The 21,816-nt window shown below is 44.4% G+C and overlaps 1 protein-coding gene across 3 annotated transcripts in view; it reads left to right on the forward strand.

Annotated features, from left to right (window-relative positions):
- Window positions 1-5,586: 5,586 nt before the first annotated feature.
- Window positions 5,587-21,816, forward strand: part of MCM9 (minichromosome maintenance 9 homologous recombination repair factor) — a 352,109-nt gene continuing 335,879 nt past the window's right edge. For all 3 annotated transcript variants that reach the window (XM_078648476.1, XM_078648477.1, XM_078648478.1), the window contains exon 1: window positions 5,587-5,726. The gene's annotated coding sequence lies outside the window, so the exon portion shown is untranslated. The remainder of the gene's footprint in view (window positions 5,727-21,816) is intronic.

The raw sequence follows: 21,816 nt of genomic DNA on the forward strand, positions 1-21,816 counted from the left end.
TTTTGGATAATTATAGGCCCTAACCAACAGCTCCCTTCAAGTTTCCTTTTCTCTTATAGCCAAACATAGGTTTTTCACAGTATTCTTGAGTGGTAACGATTAACTGCCTATTTTTTAGTATAATCTTTTTGATCCTGTTGGATTGTGCCAAAGGTAGTAACACAAGTAGGTTGTCTGTGTGGGTCTCTCTTTAACCTGAAGCAAGGAGTCTTGGTCATAATACCATGCTCACTTAAGGGTCTGTTTAACTAAAAGGTAGGAATATCCTCTTGATGCAAGTTTTTCAAGCAGAATCTTGGCTTTAGTAAAATAGAAATAATGTTTAATTCTTAAAACCTGCCCAAATGGGAGGTTATCCCTAAGATTTCTAGGGTGATGGCTTGTATAATTCTAAGGTGATGGCTTCTATATTTCAACAGTGTGATTCTAGCTTTAGGCTTGTATATAACCTCATATGGGCCATCACTGGCAGAATGAGAGGGAGGAGCTGGGCACAGCCCTACTTAGACTTGAATAGTCACACAAAGGGCAGCATAACCGCTATAATTAGTCTTGCGGCAGGGGAAGCAGGAAACCTGTGCCCTTCAAAAAGAAACCTGTTGAAGCTTCTCCCACTTCAAAGGAGGCACCTGTTATAAATATTGGACCTCAGAAATCAACTCTTCAGTACGCTTCTGGACCTGTGGAGACTCTGCAAGGAAGGACTGTTGTGCTGCTGAAAGGACTGCCACTCAGCTGGACTGCTGCCCTGCTGGAATGCTGCCCTACTACCCTCCTGCCTGAGTCAGAGGAATCGGACCTGCACCTGAAACCAGGACTCCCAGAGTGACTCAAAGGGCTAATCTGCTGGCATCCTATTCAGAACTACCTGAACCAGCACCTAGATCCAGTTGGTGTAAGCCCCTGACCTCTAAGTAGTACCCCTTAGGACCCGGACACTTGATGTGGCCTCAGTGCAGCTGAATTGGAGTTGTTGGGCTCTTCGTAACTGAAACGGGCCACCAGTTGGTGCCAAAACATGTCAATCGCACTGCCCGCCAATGTGAAGTTCCGTCAGCTCGAACCTTTACGATACAGCATTGACCGCTCAAAGGGAGCGCCTCTGCGAAGCTCTGGCCCGGCCATTAGCGATGACAACAGATCTTCGTGCCACAGCGAAGACTGTCTGCGAAGCCGGGACTGCTCTTCGCACTACATCGATGACCATCTTCGACTTTCCCCTCCTCCTAACAGTCCCCTCCACCTCGAACAGGACTGTTTGCGCTGGACTATCCAACTCGCCCTCAATTGCGGTCAGCCTAAACTTGTGACTTTCTCCCGGTCTCATTTAAGTTTTTACCACTGCATATCTCTGGTTCTACTGATTGGACTCTTTACCGCTTTAGTCTTGATTTATTTATTTAAATGTTCTCTATTTTTTTTAAATTGGTGTGGTTTTTTTCTTGTGTTGTGTTTTCACTTAATTTCTTTTTGAAGTGCTGCATAAATACTTTACACATTTCCTCTACTTTCAGCGAGACTGCTTTTGTGCCAAGCTACCAGAGTGTTAGGCACAGGTTAATTTGAAATGTGCCTGTGCCTCACCCTCAGAATGATTGTGGTTGCTGCTTTAGTAGGATTTTACAACCCTCAACCAGTTACCCATTGTCTCACAGTATGTTTATCTTGATTTTGCGGAGCAGCACAAGTACAACAAACAGAATCTAGTAATAATGACTGGGGGCCTAAATAGAAACAGCACTGGTGTGTCAACAAAAAGAGATAGAGTCTAGCATATAGCCTTTGTTTCAACAAATTGAAAAGCTCCAACTTTCCCATTAAAATGTTCACATTTTTTCTTTGTGAATTAAATACATTATTCCATCATTTGTGTATCTGTTGGAATTATACTTGTGTATTTATTTTTGGCTAATGTTTGGAGGTTTAGAATTGTGTTGGTGGGAGTCCCTGACTTTCAATGGTAATTCATTAGGAGTCCACAGAAGTCAAAGGGTTCAGAAAGATTGCTGTAGACAAACACACAGGTGCCAACCTCTTAAACAAAAAAGCTTTGAATGCGTGTGAATCACATGTAGTGCAGTCCCAGCCAAAGTGCTGCATCCGTTCAAAATATTACCAGTACACCAGAGATAACTTTCTGCTTCCCACTATACCCTAAAACGTACTGGTTACAGAAATATCTCTGCATTAGGTATCTTAACTCTGCAAGGTATTTTAAAATTATATCTGCTTGTGACGGATTAAGTAACCCAGAACCGAAGTGCTATCATATTCAGTGGAGTTGTGAACCTCCTGCTTTAGCAGCTACAGTGAGGTGGAGTTATTAATGGGACTCTTCTGCCTGCAACTTGGCAGATAAAGGCTCATAACACGAAAGGGTGATCAAAAGAGTGGATGGATGAGTGAAAGAATCGATGGATGAGTGAAAGAGAGAGGGGATGATGGATGAGTGAAAGAATGGATGGATGATGAGAGAAAGGATAGATGAGGAAAAGGAAGGATGGAGGATGAGAAAGAATGGATGAGTGAAGGCACGGGGATGATGGATGGATAAAAGGGTGGATGGATGAGTGAAAGGAGGGTGGCGGATTAAAGGATGGACGGATGGATAAGAAAAAACTATGAATGGGTGAATGGATGGATGAGTGAAAGAGAGGGTGGGTGAATGAGTGACTGAAAGAATTTATGGATCAGTGAAAGGGAGGCTGAATGGATTGACAGATAAGTGAAAGCTTGGATGAGCGAGTGAAAGGATGGATAGATGAGTGAAAGGGAGGGTGAATGGATGGAGGAAAGGGTGAAAGGACAGATGGATGAGTGAAAGGGTAAATGAATGGATGAGAGGATGAATGGATGTGTGAAAGGAAGGATGGTTGAGTGAAATGATGGATGAGTGAATGGAGAATGACTGGATTGAAAGGGTGGATGGAAGGTGTGGAAGGATGAGCGAAAGGATGGGTGAATGACTGAAAGGATGGATGAGTGAATGGGTGGATAGAGAGATGGATGAGTGAAAGGATGGATGGGTTTGATGGATAGGTTTGGAAATGGCTAGGCAGATAGTGAAACACAAAGTGATGGATGAAGGAATGAATGACAAACTGTAAAGATGAAATAGTGGATAACCACCTCATCGCCCCATTCTGGACTCTCATCAACACATCTCTCACCACAGGTTGTGTGCCGATATCGCTCCTACTAAGACAAATCACACCCTTCCCCAAAAATACCAGCGCTGACCCCAGCGATCTTAACAACCTCAGACCTATCTCCAACCTCCCGTTCCTCGCCAAGACTTTAGAAAAATGTGCCTTACAGCAACTCAATTATCATATACAAAAATTCTCCCTCCTTGACACTTGCCAATCCGGTTTCAGGAAAGGCTGTAGTACTGAAACGGCCATGCTGAACATATCTGATGACATTCACAGAGCCTTGGACGAGGGTGACGCCTACCTACTTATTCTACTTGACCTATCTGCGGCATTCAATACGGTCAATCACCCAGCCCTACTTGAGTCTTTGAAGTTGCGTTTCAGTTTGAGTGGCACGGTACTTAAATGGTTCTCTTCCTACCTTCAACATCACTCGCAACAAATCAAAATTAACTCTTGCCTGTCTAAACCCACTCGGATAAATCTTGGCATGCCTCAGGGCTCAATTCTATCCCCCTCCCTTTTCAATCTTAACAGTAATCTTAAAACAAGCAGAGATCAAATCCACCTATATGCTGATGAAACCCAACTTTACTACAAAATAAAATCACCCAGTGACATTCGACATCTCAATGACATTTTGAACAAGTTACAATCCTAGTTTTACGCAAATAACCTAAAGCTAAACTCCTTCAAGACAGAAGTTATTCTTTTCTCCCCTAAAAGTAACCGCCTTCCAATACACGAATGGCTCATTGACCTAAATGCCTTAAATTGCTCCCTTACTTTCTCCAACTCTGCAAAATCCCTTGGCTCAGTCCTGGACAACAACATGTCAATGAAAGAGCACATCAAGAATACAGCTAAAGACGCACTGTACACACTCAAAAACCTCAAGAAACTTAAACCACTTATTCCCGCAGATGATTTAAAAAATGTGGTGCAATTCATGGTCCTCTCGAAACTAGACTATGGTAATGCCACTCTAACTGGGACACCTAAAACTCACCTTGCCCCCCTGAAATCTGTTCTCAACCTGGCAGCCCGGCTCATCTCAGACGTTAAACGATTTGAGCACATCAATCCTGTACTCAAGAGCCTCAACTGGCTTCCTATTGAAGGTAGATGTACCTACAAGACTGCATGTATCATCCACAAAGCCCTTCACTCTCATACACCTAACTACTTAGAAAACAAGCTGAGGAAAGCAGGAACCACTAGATCGTTGAGAAGCTTAAATGCTTTTCTGCGCCTACCTCCCATTCTAAAAAAGACAGCAACCAAGTTGCGCTCTTTTTCAGGAAATGCTCCAAGCATATGGATCTCACTACTCACGTGTGACCTTCGATGCAACCCTTCCTTCAAGAAAAACCCGAAACTCCTACTCCTCAACAAATACTTTAACTCCTATGGATCTTAGTAAAGTATCGCTTGATCAGACCTAGACCCTCTGTCTGAAGCAGCGGTTCTCTCTTTCTTTTTGAGCTTGTCTGACTTTTAGATCCTCTCAAATTGTGTCTCTAGTGTTGGTCACTCAACGTGCACCTTTGATGGGTACCATTTGTCTATTGTACTACTGTCTCATATGTTCATTGCATGCCTGCATTACTGTTTGCTATCAAGACCATGTAAAGCGCTCTGACACCTATGGGTCTAGCTAGCGCTATAGAAAACGTATAAATAAAGGAGGTGGATGGAAGGATGAATGAATAGATGCTTGGATGGAAGAGACAAGAGAGCTCTTCTGGGGAGTGGCGTGATGGTTTGCTTTGTTTGCTTGGTGTCCTAAGAGCTTTGGATCGAAGTGGGGGTACTTTGCTTTTCTGGACAGTCTCTTGATCATAGATGCCCTTGGTGCCTTTTTTTCTTTAGAAGTACATTGTTTTCCATTTCCAGCGCTGCCCACTTGGCCCTTTTGGTCACACTTAAAGCACTGCAGTCTGACTTCTGCCTACCCGGGGCTCTTTTTGAGACTCTGTAGCGCCTCCAGTCACATGCTCATCGCCTGACACTAGAACTTGCACTTCCTTCAAAACATGGGCTTCTGCCGGCCACTCATGTGCCCCAAAACACACTGAGGTCTTCTCAGACATTAATATAGCCCATGCCTCCGCTCTACTCTGCTGCTTGTAGCGCTTCTTCTGATTCTGCCAGCATGCGGAATTCATCTCCCTCGTGTATTGCTGGCAGCTGGAGTTGTATCTTCCCGCGCCAGCCAGCTCTCACGCTCCATTTGCCAGAAGCAGCTGGTTGCAGGTTTCCGGCTTACAAAGTTTCAGGACACACAGTTATGAAGTGTCGGTCCCCTTGCGGCTGAGCGATGTTTTCCGGGGCAGTTCGGCGACCTCTTCCGGTGCAGCGTGGTTTGTTTTCATCATTATTGGATGGCCGTGCTGCTCGTTCCAACCAATCACTGGAGCTTAGCGGGAGGTGCAGCCAGACAGACACTCCCAGCGCGGCGCCCTGGCCTGTCCATCACAAGAAACCCAGCTTTCCCAATTATCTCTCTCTGGTTGGCGATGTTTAGAGTTGGAAGCGAAGAAAAAGAAGAAGCCTGGTGTTATTGGGGCGGTAGGTAAAGTGCACGCTCGGGTTTCTCCAGATTGTGAGGCTAACATCAGTGTTTCCTCTAAACAAACTCAATAGAAATTAGAGCAAAATAATTTCACGGTGTCGCTTTGGGCACTTAAGTTTTGTTATTATTTCAAAGTTGAAGCTTGTACTTCAGTTTGTCAAATCTATGTTTGACGCTGTGCGCTTAAGTTCCACAATACTGCTTGAGAGTGAAAGTATTAGGTAATGTGATACATTTGAATGTTAAAACAATTCGCGCCACTGTGTATGAGCCTGTGACAGCAGCGGCTAACCTTCACCGCCCATTGCGCAGGTGCTCAAAGTTGCATTGTTGCTTCCGTGTTTATTTGTGACAGGTTCACTACATTTGATCAACATCCATCCCTCTCAAGCGAATTGCTCCTTTAGCAGGAATAATAGCGTTTTTTCAAGCTAACCAAAGAAGGACATTTTGCTTAAAAAAAGTTGCGTAAAATTTCTCTCCATTCGATATGCACATGGCTGCCACGCAGGTCCCATGTTATGTGCAGCACCTTACTTTATAACTATGCCTGAAGTTTTTAGATAGCCAAGGGCATTTCTCGTTTCAGGGATATGTATTTTTGTGTGGTAAAATGTGAGTAACATCCCTTGATTCTGGGCAAAACCCTTAATCTCCCGGTGGCTCCCCCAAAAATGCATGTGTCCTTATATAATCTAACAGGTGCTCATGTAAAGCTTTCAATACCTGGCCGAGTTCGCGCTATATAAATTAAACTGCAAAAAACAAAGTATGAGCTCAAAGTGCTATTGGTTAAAAAGCCAACATGGCATAGTGATATTCAGCTGCCGTTCTTCTCACGGTTTATGTTTACGTATTCATTTACATGCCCACGGTGTGGGGCTTTCACAAAGTGTGCTGGGCAGGCAGGTGCTTAGATGTTTTCTAAACTTGCACGTTCATGGTTTACAGCGTAAAGCACTGTCAGATTATTGTTGTGGCTGTCAGACAACGCAAAACTGGCAATGCGCAAGGCCAGCAGGCATCAGGCTGCCTAAAGAGCTTTCTCTTAACAAGACCGACGGGAAGTGCAGGACTGGAAAGCAACACGATTGGTATAGTGCAAGGGAGTTATCACAAATAACGTTTCATGGCTGGCTTTGTGTGTTACTGGCAAGCTCTGTGCCAGTCGGCATTGCAAAGGGTCCATGGCTAGTATTGCCGACTACTGGGAGTCTGCTTGACAGGCAGATCGCAATGTTGTCTTCATTGCCAGAAGTGTGCAGGGAAAGCATAGATGGCTTAGGGCTGCACGAGCATTGGTGCACAATGACACGTTTGTACACAAATGTCACTAGGGCTGATGGTGTGAGGGGCAGCTTGAAGGACTGTCTGTGCAAAGCTACTGTTGGCTCGCTGTGCTAGGCAATCTGTTTACATTTATCAATGTATACCCACAATTGATACTCCAGGGAAAAGCAAATAAGGAAGGAAAATGAAGAAACCTTCTGTCAGGTGTGTGCTTACTCTCTTGGTCAGTATGTGCTCCACCTCAGACAAATCCCATCGCTCTCCGTCTTCGCAAGAAACCTCAAAACCTGGCTCTTCGACAGACCCCCTCCTTGATGGACTGGAACCTGCAAACACCCCCCCTCCCCCCAACCCCTCCCAGAGCCTTGAGACCCTTACGGGTGAGTAGTTGCTCTTAACAAACACGTGATTTGATTTGTATGTGGTGTTTGTTTACAATAAAGGATGCAAAACCCTCATTCACCCTAGCGTGGCGTGCTTCATGATAGGGCTGGCTTTTCACTCATACTATATATCTTTGCTTCGAGTGGGCTCAATTGCCTTAATGAAGGAGTTGTCAAAGTTAAGATGGTGTTATTATGGACACTATTACAGAAATGGAATCTAAAATTAACTAGATGCCCGTCGTAGACTTCACTATGGCTGCCTCTTAGTAAGGGTAACCACAAATAGGGGAAATTACAGTGACAGCAGTAACTAGAGTGTAGTCACTAAATGTGGGAGTAAAGACGCCAGACCCAAGGTGAGTGATTTGAGCACATAAGCAGGCCAGGAGCAGAGGAGACTGGGAGGCTCCACAGTAGACCGTTAAGGAGGCCACTCCTTTCCAAGGACTGGGTAATGGTTGTGGATGTACATGCATGAGTGCAAATTTGCGTGTTGAAATGCACATGATTCGATGTGTATGCATGTGTACACATTTTTGTATGTGTGTATTCCTCTATGTCTGTTATTAAATTCCTCCCTGACAGATGGTGTTACTCCTATGAAGCTAAGCCCGGTATCTGAGATCACCAGATGTTTATGGTGCCCTCCATCATAAGAGGTTCATCTCTGGCACTATTGTTTCCAATCCTAGCATAATTGTGACCGCAAGATAATAGCAGTCACCCTTCACATATTTTAGGGATTATGGTCTTGTGTGGGAAACTGGCAGCCATTTTTGATATGTTGTGACCATCATGGAACGAATTGTGGCCATCCCTGGCATAATGGTGCCCAGTAGTGAAATATTGTGTTCATCCTGGTCATGATATGCAACGTTGGCATAACAGTTGGCCTGGCATAATAGTGGACATTACTGCCATATTTTAGGCATTCTTGGGATTATGGTAGATAGCCATGTCATTTGATATTAATACTGGGCATCTAGGGCAGAACCTTTATGTGAGGCATTTGTATATCTGATTAATTAATAAACATGTATGCTTCTTTCAGAAAAAGACAAGCATTTCTTTAGAAAATTGAGTTTGTTTAGTCAAAAAGAAAAGTCGTATTTGATATAAGAAAATATAAAGTTTGAAAGCGTTTAAAGCAGATTTTCGAATAATAATTCACATTGAGTTAGGAAGATATATTGCTGTGGTCTTGTCTGTTGTACTAGAAAGCACTTGCTGTTTCAGGTTGTTATTTTATTACGTGTGTCTCAAGAGAGGGTACCCCACTATCGCCAGGGAACAGGGTACAGAAGACCTTAAGTCAAAGGGAAATCCCTGGGGGACACTCGTTTTGTTTTACTGCCACTTTGGCCACACACAACTCTAGTCTCATTAGCCAGGTGGCTGTATTCTAGAAAGTATAGTAATTTCCACAGTCAAATTGAGTCGTTCACAGTCTATTTTAATAAAAATATTGTACATACAAAATACATAGGTGCTAGAGTGCCATATTTAAAACATTTCTTTTATGAAAACAATGAATAAAAACAAAATAAATCACAGTAAATGCAACACAATATACAGCTCCACGTGTGGGATTTAAAATCAAAATCAAAATAACAGTAATCTAGAGCAAAACACATAAAAGCATTACAACATTTCAATAACTCATATAGACAATTAGTAAAAAATGAACCTAGTAATCTAAACCCCCTTAGTTCTAGTGTGGTCACTTGATCTATTTGCCACTGGTTTTCACTGGATCCAAAAAAGGCTTGCAGAACTTATACATTAGAGTAAACAACAGTAACACTCTTTCATGTACATCCACTGTTTACTATGCCCTGGTTGGATTCTCCGTATTTACAAGAATGCGTCGACGCGTTTCGGTGCAAAGAAACTGATAAGTTAGCACCTTCTTCAGGACTTCTTTGGTCGGGGTTTCTCACTTGAATATACAGTGACTCGCACCCTCTCTGCAATTATATGGAGAGAAAGACAGGCTGTCACTCACTTATAATGTATATTATTTACTTTTCATAAATAAGGGTTGGTTACAATGACAAGCTCAGGGAGTGATATCCCTCCTATCCATTATCTAAATCATATGGTTTGTTAATATACATATCCCTCCTATCCATTATCTAGGTCATATGGTTTGTTTAAATACGTCTATGTTGGCCACTAGGTAAACATGCCTTATGTATTGAGATACATCTATCTTAACAACTAGGTGAACCTATCTCGTGCACCGTGCATGATACATTTCATCAGTTTTAAGTTTCCACTTGGTTTCAGCCAAGACCCTTATGATTATCGATTGACCCTCCGAACACAATATGCTGTGGAAATTAGTAGATTAGGGGTCCATGCGTGACACTTTCACTCAATTCTATGCAGCTGCCAACCACTCTTACCCCATCTATGTTGAGGGCGATGAAAATAAGAACCATCCAAGAAGCTTTAATTGACTTCCTCCCTGTCACATCTCAGGGGTCCCATCTGGTATTTTCTGGGGACATATACAGTTATTTTAGACAGTGTGTTCTTTTATATTCTGTTTCTACCCCAGTTTGTAGTCTACTAAAATATTTACCTCTATTTTCTGGTCAGGACTTCTTGTATTGGGTTAACTTTTCCTGTTGCTTCACTTTTTTGGTAGATTAGATTCAGTATCTGTATAGATAAAATACCACCTTATATTTTATTCTGGGTAAGGGCCCAATTTCAGGAAGAGGGACCTGCCCTATTGCTTAGCCAATTCTCATTGTAGTGTCTTACCTTAAAAACTTTTAAAACCCTCCTAGAACGGGCATAGTATTTACGTGATCCTCCTGAGAACTGGATGTGTTCTGTTAAGGAAAAATAAATACAGGTTTCTATATTATTTGTATCCTGGACCTGCTTTCTCCATATCATGTTGTCCGTTTTTTAATAAAAGCAAAATTGCCCCGTTTTATTTCTATCTCTCACAGGGTATCTCTCGACATATTGTTCCTGTTTTTATTTTATGTTATTTTATTACTCCAGTTTAGCCATTCAGAGTGATAATGCTTCCTGACATTTCTGCCAGTTACCCTGTCTGAAACGTTGGGATGATCACTATTGATATGTGTTAGACCTGGCACCTTGGCGTGGGTCTCCCTACCATATTTTGCTGTTGCCTCATGTGTTTTTGCTGGTTATAGATACTTTGGGCACAGGGCCACTGCTGTCCAGTGCCACGGTGCAGGTGCCTCCTATGGTAAATTGATGTATGGATTAGGGACTCCATGATTGGCTGATTTGGTTTACTTGTCAGACCCTAGTACAATGCACTGTGTGTGCCAGGCCTTGTAAATCAAATGCTGCTGGTGGGCTTGCAACACTGGTTGTGCCACCCACAGAAGCAGCATGTAAAAGTGTGTCTCAAGTCTGCCTTGCAGAGCCTGTGTGCAGTCTGGTACTGCCATTAACTGGGCGAGTGCACCCACTTGCTAGTCCCTAAACCTTCCCTTTTCTGCATATTACTCACCCCTATGGTAGGCCCACGGGCAGGGTGCATTGTAGGTAAAAGGTAGGACAAGCTCTGATGTGTGTGGCATGTCCTAATAGGGAATTACATCCATTTTCGTTTTTCACTATTGCAAGGCTACCTGTTCCCCATAGGCCAGAATGGGCAGTTTGATTATAACATCTTATAATCCTAACTGACTCGGGGACCCAGGTAAAAATTCGAGTTTATTATGCCTAAATACAGAATGATAAAATACATATTTTAGTGAAGTTAGTTTTAACATTCTGTTTGAAAATACCACTTTTAGAAAGTGGGTATTTTCTTGTCTAACCATCCAAGCCTGCCTCTGCTAGGTTGTGTATTCATTGTCTGGAGTTTGACTGACAGGGGCTGGGGGACTCCAGGAGACAGGGTGAGTCAGCACAGGGCTGAATAGAGAGATCTGCATGTGGATGGGTGGGAGGAGTTGCACCTGGGACCTGAATAGGGCTGTGCCTTCCCTCTACTATGCTGGCTCCACCCCCTGTGGTGCATCTGATGACCCTGGCCTACACTGTGAAAGAAAAGAAGGAGTCTTGTCAACAACGTGCTCCAGGACTGACCAGAACTGGTTTGGACTAGGCAAAGGCCTATCTGCCTTCAGAGAACAAAGAGAAAATGAGTGTAAAAGGGGGGACCCAGTCCCCAGAGAATTAGATCACTTTTGGGAAGCAAGAAGAAACCTTTGTTGAGGAGAGGAACCGAGGAAGAGACTATCCCTAAGCTGAGTGCTGTCTGGGGGATTGGCCTGCAGTGGTTGCCGGACTGCCAAAGAAAGGAGAAAGAACTTTGTTTATTTTATTTTTATTTATTTTGAATGTTTTCTATAGCGCTAGCTCCACCCGAGGGTATTGGAACGCTTTACATTTGCATGGTAATAAACAGGAAAGAACAACAGTTGTTATGAGAGAAACAATTATACAAGGTGGTCTAAAAGAGTATCATGAAAAATGTAGAGTTTGTAGTGAGAAAGGGAAGGAGAGGATAGTCCACCAACTAGTAGAACAAATATGTTGTTACAGAAAAACTATTTTACAGTATACCAAGGGAGGGCTTGGAGAACATAGTAGTGCAGGGGGGATTGGGTAGGTGAGAGGGGTGGGATGTGAAATAAAAATGGTCTGGGAAGGGAGGAGTGAGGGGTGTGGAGGGGTCAGGGAGGGGGGTTTAGGTGCGAGAGGGAGGTGGTGGTGCATAAGGAAGGAGAGAGAAAGTAGCCAGTACGGAGAGTGAGGGATTAAGTCCCACAGTATTTGGTGAGCAGGTGTATTTTAAGGTCTCTTTTGAAACTGACATACGAAGGGTTACATCGACGATCTTTAGGGAGGGCATTCTAGATGTTGGGTGCCTTGCCAGAGCAGGAGGAGGATTGGGAGTTTTTTTTTTGAGTAGTGGGGGTATGAGGAAAGAGAGTTGGTGCTTCTCAACGGTCAGGCGCAACCAGCTTTATTGAGTTTGGTTGAGAGGTAAAGTGGAGTCTTTTGATAGAGGGCTTTGTGCGTAATTCAGGCAATTTTATAGGAGGATCTGCCTTCGATGGGAAGCCATTTAAGGTCCTTGAGGGCAGGTGAGATATGGTCAAAACGTTTACAGTCAGTTGTTAGTCTGGCCACAAGGTTGAGGACAGATTTGATGGGGGCAAGGTGGATTTTGGGAGTTCCGGAGAGAAGAGCATTTCCGTGGTCCATTATTTATAGGACAATAGACTGGATAATTAATTTGAAGTCTTAAGCTGGAATAAAAGGTTTGATTTTTTTGAGATGCCGGAGTGTGAAGAGTGCTCCTTTTGCCGAGTTCTTTATATGGGAATTCAGCGTAAGCTTACTGTTGATGGTGATGCCAAGAGATTTGACTGATTCGGCGAGGGAGAGAGAACCGTTTAGGCCATTAAGGTCAGTGATCCAAGTTTGAATGGGGAGAGGGGTTGTTTTTGGGAGAGAAGAGAATGATCTCAGTTTTGTTAGGGTTGAGTTTGAGATGGTTGGTGTGGAACCAGGTTTGGATCTTGGTTAGGGCAGTGTTAAGGTGTAAGATATCAGAATGGGATTTTATTTTATAGTACAGTTGGGTGTCATCAGCATACAGGTGATAGTTAATTCCGGCTTGTTTAAGTATGAGGGTAAGGGTGTCCATGAAGAGGTTGAAGAGAGCAGGAGAGAGGATAGATCCTTGGGGGACACATAGGGAGACAGATGTTGGGCGAGAGAAGCAGTTTTGAATTTTGATTTGTTGGGTTCTATGTTGGAAGTAGGAGGTGAACCAGTTTAGTCAAAACAATAAAAGAGTGTGCCTTCTTAAGAGAAGAGCGAGCATGAAGAATTAAACTTGATTCTTTAGAAAGCCCTCACTCACCAACCTGGTTGGTGTTATGCTTCATCATCGGGCTCCACCAGGAAGGTCGAGTACCTCCCCGGTGTGCTTCAATGCCAGGATTACTGCGGAGCAGGTTAGTGTTGTCTGAGTAAAAAGTGCAAGTGATTATGAGGTGAGTTTTAAAGTGTCTTGGTTGTTTCCAAAAATAATTGTATTCGTCGGCCAACCAGGCACGGATAAATACAAAGTGAACGATATATGTGCAGGATAGATTGGTCAGCTATGTCTCACTGTGTGTGGTCAACATGTTTCTGCCTATGTGATGCTACTGGCTTGGCATTCTTCAGGACCAAAGTGTAGACTCTGGCGATATGAGTGCGCTAAGGCTCACCCTAACCAAGGCGTCTAAAATGTGAAAAGAGGAAACAGAATTTTTTTTTAACCTGCTGTTACTGCGGGATCCTTCTTAATTGTAGGAACACAACATTTATCTTAAATGAAGAACAGACACAAACAAACACACAAAGAAAGAAACAATTGTTTAAAATGTAGTAACAGTGCGTTTGTTGATCGAGTTTCATCATGCACTCGTGCTCTTCTCGAAGTGCACTGTAACTTTAACTATAGGAGCTATGGTGTACTATAGTGAGATAAGGATGTGCACATATTTTTTCACATTATCGCTAGTTGTGGTGGACAGGTCCACTCGTAATGTGAAGGGACCTTGTTTGTAGCACTAATTCACCTGCACGCCTGCTTGGGCGTTAACGGTATCATTGCGTCAGTGTATAACGCTATCATTACTCTTAAGGAACACACTGGTGCGGTTTGGCGGGTGATAGAAACAACAACATAGGAAAACATCTTACATGTGGAGTGACCATTAATCACACCATGGGTCTCGGAAGGGGTGGTGGCTAGTAGGCACACCCTGTAGGGAAGAGAAAGGCAATGAGGGGAAGTTAGGTCCTGTCCCCAAGCTGTACGCAAGTTACTTATCTGGTTGGAAGAGCTGTTGCAGATTTTCAATCACGTCGGCAAAGCCAGGCACCCGCTCTGTACCTGATGCAGCCCTCAAAATACCGGACCCCGTCGATGGGTGGTCTGGTGTTTCACACGATCTTTTATGGGGCTGTGGAAACCGGTCAAAGCCACCCAGTTTGTGCGTCTGCATCACTAGAGGCGCCATAGTGCTCTCGTCATTGTGTGCGTTGAAGACGCTGCGTAAATTGGGCCAATCAGGGCAGTGGAAGTTTAGTCATGTGCCCCGTGGCATCCTATGTACTACTAGACCCCTAACCTCGGTCTTTCCTATGGTTTATTTAACCAACTTTATTGACAACGAGGGAACGTGATGTCGATTAATTTAAAGACATTTGGCCAAACATGACATGGCTTTTATGATTGCAAAGAGGAGAGTATTAAAAAACTAGGGAAAAGCCGTCAGGTCATTTGTTAAAAATACGATTTTGTGTACATGAAATACATGATATCTAGGCAGTCAAATACAGTTATTAGTGCAGGCGCGATGATAATAGTCATATGTGCATGAGTGGTATGCCACATCTTGTGATTGTAGAAAGCCTGTCATTGTTAGTGTGCATCTAGCATGATAAGTCCCCCAGTATTTAGTGAGCAGGTGTATTTTAAGGTCTCTTTTGAAACTGACATACAAAGGGTTACATCAAAGATCTTTAGGGAGGGCCTTCCAGATGTTGGGGGCCTTGCCAGAAAAGGAGCGGGATTGGGAGGCTTTTTTTAGTAGTGGGGGTATGAGGAAAAGAGTTGGTGCTTCTCAACGGTCGAGCGCAACCAGCTTTATTGAGTTTGGTTGAGAGGTAGAGTGGAGTCTTTTGATAGAGGAATTTGTGCGTAATGCAGGCCATTTTATAGGAGGATCTGCCTTCGATGGGAAGCCATTTGAGGCCCTAGAGGGCAGGTGAGATATGGTCAAAATGTTTACAGTCAGTTGTTAGTCTGGCCGCAAGGTTGAGGACGGATTTGATGGGGGCAAGGTGTATTTTGGGAGTTCCGGAGAGAAGAGCATTTCCGTAGTCAATTTTTGATAGGACAAGAGACTGGATAACTAATTTGAAGTCTTCAGCTGGAATAAAAGGTTTGATTTTTTTTTTTTGAGATGCCGGCGTGTTCGAGTGCTCCTTTTGCCGAACTCTTTATATGGGAATTCAGCGTAAGCTTACTGTTGATGGTGATGCCAAGAGATTTTACTGATTCGGCGAGGGAGAGAGAACTGTTTAGGGCATTAAGGTCAGCGATCCAAGTTTGAATGGGGAGAGGGTTGTTTTTGGGAGAGAAGAGAATGATCTCAGTTTTGTTAGGGTTGAGTTTGAGATGGTTGGTATGGAACCAGGTTTGGATCTTGGTTAGGGCAGTGTTAAGGTGTAAGATATCAGAAAGGAATTTTATTTTATAGTACAGTTGGGTGTCATCAGCATACAGGTGATAGTTAATTCCGACTTGTTTAAGTATTAGGGTAAGGGGTTCCATGAAGAGGTTAAAGAGAGCAGGAAAGAGGATAGATCCTTGGGGACACCGAGGGAGACAGATGTTAGGCGAGAGTGGCAGTTTTGAATTTTGATTTGTTGGGTTCTATGTTGGAAGTAGGCGGTGAACCAGTTTAGGACAGTGCCATTAAGGCCGAATCGATCTTTGAGTGCATTGAGTAAGGATGGGTGGTTAACTGTGTCAAATGCAGCAGTGAGGTCGAGAAGGATGAGTAGGCAGGTCTCGCACTTGTCCAGGGCAAGGTGGATGTCGTCGACCTTGTTAAGCAGTGCAGTTTCAATGCTGCAACCTTTGAGGAAGCCGGATTGTAGGGGGTCTAGTAGGTTGTACGTGTCAATGTGTTTGTCCAATTGAAGTAGGGCGCATTTTTCAAGGGCTTTGGAGAGGAGGGGGGAGGTTGGAGATAGGACGGAGGTTGTTAGGTTCATTAGGGTTAGCCTTGGGGTTTTTCGGGATCCGAGTGATTAGTCCGAGTTGGAGGGAGATAGGAACACTCCCTGTTGAGCGGGAGGCGTTAATGATATTGGTCCAATAAGGGACAATGACGTGCTTTAGATCTTGGACAAGGGCACATGGGTGAGGGTCTTTTGTATGAGAGGATGGTTTAAGTTTGGATAGGATGTTGAAGACTTCCAGTTCAGAAACGGTGTTGAAATTCTGCCATGAGGCATTGTTTTTAAGCAGTGGGTTAGTGAGTTAGGGTTCCGGAGGAGTAGATGATGGAAGGAGAGGTGAGGGGGTCAGGGGTGGGTTCAGGGGGAGGGGTGGTAATGGTGTAGTATCCAGGGGATATTGAGGGGTGAGCGAAGAAAGGCACAATCAGTTTTGGCAATTTTTTCGGTGAAAAAGTTTGCAATTTCTTCACATTTGTTAGAGGAGGCCAACCAGTTGGAGGGTGCAGGGGAGGTTTGCTTTCTAATAATGTTGAACAGTTGTCTGGGTCTGTTCTTGGCACAGGAGAGTTGCAGATGAAGAAGAGATGCTTTTTCAGAAAAGATATGTTTTTTGTAGGAGGATCTTGCGGTTCTAAGGAGAGCGAGATGGGAGAGGGAAGGGTGTTGTCTCCATTTTCTTTCAGCAAGTCTAAGTGAGCGTCTTTCTTTGTTGAGGTCTAAGGTAAACCATGATTTTGAGGGGAAATTTTTTTTAGTTTTAAGTTTCGGAGGGGCAAGTTGATCTAAAACTTCTGAGACAGTTTTGTTAAAGTGCTCAAGGAGTTCATTTGCATTTGAGGAGGGAGGGGTGAGACGAAGTTGGGTTTGTAGTTTGTGTTCCAGTGCGCCAGGAGGCATTTGCTTAAGATTTCTGGTCATAATCGTGGTTGTATTATTTTTCATTGGGGCGGGTGGGGCTGGAGGGGAGATCGTGAACAATATAAGATGATGGTCCGACCAGTCGATATGGACAATATTAGATAGGGATGTCGAATCAGAGTTAGAGAGAATGGTTTTGAGTAGCTCCTTTGGCGTGAGTAGGGGAGTGGCAAAGTTGTTTGATGTCGCTAATCTCAAAAAGATTATTGAGAAGGTTGATTGTGGGGTCATCGGGTTAATTCCAGTGAAGGTTAAGATCTCCTAGGAAGAGATTTTTGGAGTTGGAAAGTAATGATTTTGTTAGAAGGTCAGATAGTTCTTCGGTGAAGGGAAGGGGCTCACCCTGTGGGTGGTAGATGTTATATAGTCGTATTGGGGGAGAGCTTTTCATTTTGAGTTCGGCTCCTAGGTATTCGAAGGTTGTGTAGTCTGTGTTCCTGATTAGGGAGAGTTGTAGTTCTTTTTAAAAAATAATTGCCAGTCCACCCCCTATTTTTTCAGGTTTGTCTTTTCTGAGAATAGAATAACCGGTTGGGGGGGGGAGAAGGCCAAGGATGGGTGTTGAGTGATCCTTGAGCTAGGTTTCCATGAGGAAGGCAATGTCAATATCTTCGTTAAGGATGGTTTCCGATATTTCGGTCGCATGTCGGACAGCCGAGCGGGAGTTCAAGAGCATGCAGGTAAAGGGTTTAGGATTGGTATTCGGGGGGAGGGGGCATAGGTGAATGGCGTTAAGTTGAGGGGGGATCTGGGGGAGCTAGGAGAATAGTGGATTCTGCTAGTCCCCATGATAACAGGAATGTTAGAGTGAGGGGAGGAATGATCTTTAAGTGGGGGTTTGTTAAGGTAGTAGTTGCAGAGGTCAGAGAGGTTGGGGGCAGAGTAGACACTCGAGGTGCGAAGGGGGTCTGTGTGAACGGGTCTGTGTGAACGGGTGTGTAGAGGCATTGTTAGCCAAAGCTTGGGATATGAGCGTTTTCGAGGGCTAGCATATGGAGTGGAGGAAAAAGGGGGGGGGCGCGGTCTGGGGTTGTAGGATTTGAACCAAACGAAATCTTCTCTAAGTTGGGTAAGTTCAGTAACCGGGGTGGAGATATTGCAGTCTAAGTTGCGAAGTGTCTGGTTAAGGAGAGTGAGGAGGGAGGGAGAAAGGGAGAGTGTGAGGGGTGTGAGGAGATGTGGTAACAACGTTGTGGGTGTTAATGTATTTCGGGTAGGGAGGAGGAAGGACAGGAAGGGCTATGGGCGTTAGGAGGCGGTTAAGAGGGGATGGAGGGGGGTTAGGGAGGTGATAGGGTGTTGGAGGGGGACGGTCCTTAGGGGACATGGTAGTTTGGGGGAGGGTGACTGAATTAGAGGAGTTGAGGGGGGTGCTACTTTCATTCAACTTGTGAAGGATCTCCAAGGGCTTGAGATAGAGCTTGCCTCCTGCTGAAGTCTCTGGGACAATAGACTTCATCAACCAGCTCCCCAAGAGTTCTTTTGAAATGCCTGCTGTGTATTGGGCCTTTTGAGAGACTGCGTGTCGCAAGGAGCTGGAACCGCGACTCACGAATAAGAAGAGTATCGCTGCCGCTGTTGTTGCATCACTGAAGAAGGGTGTCGCCGCTGTTGCATCGCTGAAGCGCCTCGCATCGTAGAGGATCGACGTCGCATCAGACGCCGCCGCATCATCTGAGAAGCGTGTCGCAGCCGCTGTTGTCGCATCACTAAAGAAGGGTGTCGCCGCTGCAACTGTCACATCGAAGCGCCTTGCATCGCTGGAGAAGAGGATCGCCGTCGTATCAGAGGCCGCCGCATCACCGGAAAAGCGTGTCTCAGGCCCTGTCGCGGCTCAGAAGAATCGTTGCATCAAGGAGAAGACGCCGTTTTTGTTTCATTGCACCGGATCTTCATCGCATCACGGCGCTGCTGGTCGCATCGCTGCAGGAGCGCAGTGAGAAATCGACGCATCACCTCCTCATGCCGAGAAGAACCAACGCATCCCCTACGCATCAGTAGGGACCCGACTCATCACCGTTCTTGCGTGTAAGGAACCTACGCATCACCTTCCCTGCAACACTTTTGTTGTATAGCGTTACGCATCCAAAGTAACATTGAATTCAAAGTGTAGCATTTTACATCTAAAGAGAACTATGCTATTTCTACCATTTTTAAGTACAGTATTGTGAATTTTTGTTATTTGTGGTCTTGTGCAAGTCTATATAAAGATACTTATTTTTGATATACAACTTGTGTGGTGTCCATCTGTAGTGTTGTCACTGGATTACTGTATGTGTTCACAAATGCTTTACACACTGCCTCTGAGATAAGCCTGTCTGCTCGTGCCAAGCTACCAAGGGGGTGAGTAAGGGTTATTTTAGGCGTGTACCCCCTTACCCTGACTAGACGCTAGGCTCCCTATTTGGTCAAAGGTACCTACCTCTGCCAACTAGAGACCCCCAAATCTAACAATATGCCTTTGTGGCGTGGTCACTACTATCCGGAATAGTTATTATTGTCACAATGATCAAATTTGTTTATAACTCAGGATGATTTTTCCCTGACCATAAGTAGCTCTTATTTTAGACAAGGTTGGACACTCCTGGTCTAACCCAAAGGGGTCTAGAACTTTCATCAAAATTGAAGCCCATATTGGGTCTGCCCAATTTTAAACAAGTTACCCATATCAGGACCATCTGTATATCGGCTTCTAAGGATTGGAGCAGCAAGCATCTCTGCCAACTTTTACAGAGGAAAAAAGAGCGATTGCAAGGGCAACAGCTAGTAAATACACTGTTCTCCTAGATTTACACAACGTTTTCAAATTAATCATTGCATTGCAGAGGAGTGATGCTTCAGGTGGTTTGTTATTTTAGATTATTGTATTTGTTAATTGTGTTCTTTACATATTTGACTTATTATTTTACCTAACTGTTTTAAACAGAAATGCCTGTGACTGGAATGACACAACCATCACAATTTTGCCTGATGCTGGTGATACAATCTTACCGTGACCAAGATGGAAGAAATTATTTGACTCCTATTTAGTAGCGATAGGTGGTGAAGAGTTTTCTGCATCCAGGAAACCGGGTGTATGTATTGTAACACAACCTTAGTATGGGGAGGAGGGGTATTTATGACGTTTGGAGGAGTGAAATATAGGGAATGCTGAAAGAAACCCATGAGATTATATAAACTATAAGTAAAAATGTTGGAACAGCATTTTGAAAAACAGCTAAATGTTTTTGAGAGACACCCATTTTTATGTCCCGCCTAGCGTTGCAGCGCATACACTGCTCGCTCAGCGAGATTTGTAGTTAGAGAGGAGTTTTAAGAAAGGGGTTTGAAGCCTGGCCCCTCATTTTCATGGTTTTGTGGCCACTGCCCTTTCCCTTTTTCAGACAGCCCATCCGGACAGGCTCGACTGCTTCACGGCTGTCCTGAAGCATTTACTTATCTTTATGGATCCATGTGTTTCTAATTAGCATGGAGGAGCACACTCCTCCCCCACCCCGGATTCTCAAAGAAAATAATCTTAGTTTCCTAAATCATTTTTTCCTTTGAGAGGTCGGGGGCAGTGCGTGCCTCCGCGCTAATTAGAAACACATGGCCCCATAAAGATAAGAGATCGAAGACGAACATCACATTCTGCACCATAACACACTGCACCACCCTGCCACATTAGGTACTACACTGATATGTTTGAAGCTGTGCTATAAAAGAGCGTTACTACGGTAGGAAGTCTTTCAGTCCTATGAAGGGGCAGTGCCTAGGGCTAGACAACTGTCTTGACTGTGGTTTCTTGTGAACATTTCATATTTTTAAAACATGCATTGAGTTTTGTTCACGAACGGCATTAACACTTTTAAGAAAAATGCATAGCGCCACGAAGCCCGAACGGCACAGTGACTGTATAAACCTGGCCGAGAGTCCTAGTTTGAATTGGTATTGTGATGGCACAGGTCACGCACTAATTGCCACCCATGCCGGGGATGGGGGCTTTGTCAATCCGTATTTCTCACGTCTCAGTTATTTTTGTAAGCTGTAAATGGACACTCTCGGTGCGCAGCGTAATTCTGGTGTGCCGCATGCCTGGAGAGTTTGCAGGACTGGCTCTTCCTGTTCTCTTGGGCGTAGTCAAGGGCAGTGAGAGTGTAGGAGGAATTTGCCCCGGGCGCCTCTGCTTACACGCCGCTGCTGACATGCCGCTGCTGACACCACTGTTGACACGCCGCTGCTGACACCACTGTTGACACGCCGCTTGCTGACACCACTGCTGACACACCACTGCTGACACACCACTGCTGACACACCACTGCTGACACACCGCTGCTGACACACCGCTGCTGACACACCGCTGCTGACACACCGCTGCTGACACACCGCTGCTGACACGCGGCTGCTGACACACCGCTGCTGATACGTCACTGCTGACATGACGCTGCTGACACATCACTGCGGTACAGATAAAGACAGGAGTAAGACCCATAGACCATGTCGGAACTGGGTAGGGTATACATGTAGAAAAAACAATGTTCCAACAGGTTTCACTTCAAAGGACAGTTTAACATGCATGCAAACTGCATTACATAAATAAGAAACAAGGAGACTCAATAAGAGTGTTTGAAGGCTGTTAATCGCCAAAGTTACATCACACGGAATTACACAAGGGCATACAGTTAAAGCAGCACTGTACAGAGGGAATCTTGTGACAACCCGAAGGCACTTGGTGTGTGGTGATATTTACAGG

This window comes from Lissotriton helveticus, chromosome 6 (assembly GCF_964261635.1).
Source record: "Lissotriton helveticus chromosome 6, aLisHel1.1, whole genome shotgun sequence".
Lineage (NCBI taxonomy): Eukaryota > Metazoa > Chordata > Amphibia > Caudata > Salamandridae > Lissotriton > Lissotriton helveticus.